The sequence below is a fragment of the Cebus imitator genome, unplaced genomic scaffold, assembly GCF_001604975.1.
Source record: "Cebus imitator isolate Cc_AM_T3 unplaced genomic scaffold, Cebus_imitator-1.0 Scaffold1310, whole genome shotgun sequence".
Classification (NCBI taxonomy): Eukaryota; Metazoa; Chordata; class Mammalia; order Primates; family Cebidae; genus Cebus; species Cebus imitator.
Window position 1 is genome coordinate 9844 of NW_016108625.1, and position 2408 is coordinate 12251.

The 2408-nt window shown below is 53.7% G+C and overlaps 1 pseudogene; it reads left to right on the forward strand.

The window, feature by feature from the left end:
- The first annotated feature begins 1070 nt into the window (after window positions 1-1070).
- Window positions 1071-2403, forward strand: LOC108298978 (annotated as a pseudogene).
- Window positions 2404-2408: the final 5 nt, after the last annotated feature.

Genomic DNA, 2408 nt, shown 5'->3' on the forward strand with positions numbered 1-2408 from the left:
AGAAATGTTTCGTGAAAGACACTTAAGGGAATGAAAAGACAAAATGGACTAGGTGAAAATATGTGCAAAACAGACCTCTCAGCTGGGCACAGAAGCTCACATCTATAATCTAAGTACTTTGGGAGCCTGAGGAGGGCAGGTCACTTGAGGGCAGGCGTTCAAAACCATCCTGGCCAACTTGATGAAAACCCGTCTCTAAAAATACAAAAACCAGACAGGCCTGGTGGCACATGCCTGTAATCCCAGCTACTCAGGAGGCTGAGTCAGCAGAATCACTTGAACCTGGGAGCCTGAAGTTGCAGTGAGCTGAGATCATGCCACTGCACTCCAGCCTGGGCGACAGAGCAAGACTCTTACACAAGCCCCCCAAAAAAAGATCGCGCAAAACAATCAGCCTGAATTGTCATAGGAAACCTAATTTCTGCCTTTTGACCATAAAATAGGAAGTAAAAATGACTTTTTAACACTTGCATTAAATCTAAGGACTCAGGTGGCCTGGTGGGTGGCTCATACCTGTAATCCCAACACTTCGGGAAGCCGAGGCAGGCGGATGACAAGGTCAAGAGTTCGAGACCAGCCTGGCAAACATGATGAAACCCCATCTCAAATACAATGCAAAAAATTAGCTGGGTGTGGTGGTGTGCTTGTAATCCCAGCTACTCAGGAGGCTGAGGCAGGAGGATCGCTTGCACCCAGAAGATGGATGTTGCAGTGAACTAACATTGTGCCATTGTACCCCAGCCTCGGTTACAAGGCGAGACTCCATCTCAAAAAAAAAAAAAGGACTTAGGTATAACATGGAATATGTCATTAAAAATATATATATGGGGTAATAAATAATACTTATTACATGTTTGCATATTTAACATATTATTGTAAACATTTAAAATGTATTAACACATTTCATCAGAACAACTCTGTGTAATACGTATTACTCTTCCCATCTGAAAGATGAGTAAACGGAAGCCCAGGAAACTTCGGTAGCTTGTCCGCAGATTGTATAAGGTCACCCAGTTGAACTGACTCAAGGCCTTACAGTTTACTTTCAGCGGGATTACCATAAATGCTAGATTATTCGTGGCCATGACAGCTGGGACATCTCGTTGCTCATCCTCGCCAAGGGGATTCGGCGCGCGAAGGTGCTGGACTGGGAGCTGCAGGAGCAATTGGGGCTGCACATGGAAGCCCTGCGGCCTGGACCTTCCATCTACATGCCCGAGTTCATGGCGGCCAACCAGACCAGGGGCCTGGACAACCTCGTCCCGATCTCGTCACCGCAGCAGCTGGAGCAGATCCGTAAAGACATCCCAGACTTCCCGTCTAGCGCGGGGCCGGACGAAGTCACCGTGCTGTGGACAGGCAACACAGAGCGTTTCTATGAGGTGGTTCCGGGCCTCAAGGACACGGCCCAGAACCCGCTGTGCACCACTGCGGTCGGCCTGCAGGTGTCTCGCTCCAGCTCTTCGCCGTCGCCGGCATCCGGGAGGGCTGTGCCTTCCTCAGTGGGTCCCCGAAGAACACCCTGGTGCCCGGAGCACTTGAGCTCGCGTGTCAGCGCCAGGTTTTCGTGGGCGGAGGTGACTTCAAGTCCGGCCAGACCAAAGTCAAGTCCGTGCTCATGGACTTCCTCATCACCTGTGGCCTCAAGACCACGTCCATCATGAGTTACAACCACCGGGGAAAAAACGACTGGCAGAACCTGTCGGCGCCTTGCAGTTCTGCTCTAAGGAGGTCTCCAAGAGCAACGTGGAGGACGACATGGTGCGGAGCAACCCAGTGCTCTATAGACCCAGCAAGGAGCCTGACCACTGCGTGGTCATCAAGTACGTGGGTACCTTGGCGACAGCAAGCGCTCTGGGTGATTAAACCTCGGAGATAACGCTGGGCGGGACCAACACACTGGTGTGCAAGACACGTGCCAGTACTCGCTGCTGGCCGCACCCATCACACTAGACCTGGCGCTGCTGACCGAGCTGTGCCGGCGCCTGAGCTTCTGCACTGACGCTGACCCCAAGCCGCAGAACTTCCACCCCGTGCTGTAGCTGCTCAGCTTCCTATTCAAGGCGCCGTGGGCAGCCCCATGATCAGTGCGCTTTTCCGCCACCGCAGCTGCATCAACATTCTCGGGGCCTGCGTGGGGCTCCTGCCACAGAACCACATGCTCCTGGAGCATAAGATGGAGCACCCAGGGCCCGGCCTCAAGCAACTCGGACCCGTGGTTGCCGCCTGCCCTGTGTCAAAGAAAGGACCGGAACCCGCTTCCACCACTGGCTGCACCGGTGATGCCAATGGACCCCCACAAGTGGAGGAACCCCAGATGCCCACCACCTGAGGCCCCTGTCACACAGCTTCCCAGCCCTTCCTCCCCGCTGGCCCCCAGGACCCCACATTTCCAGGCCACCCTAAAG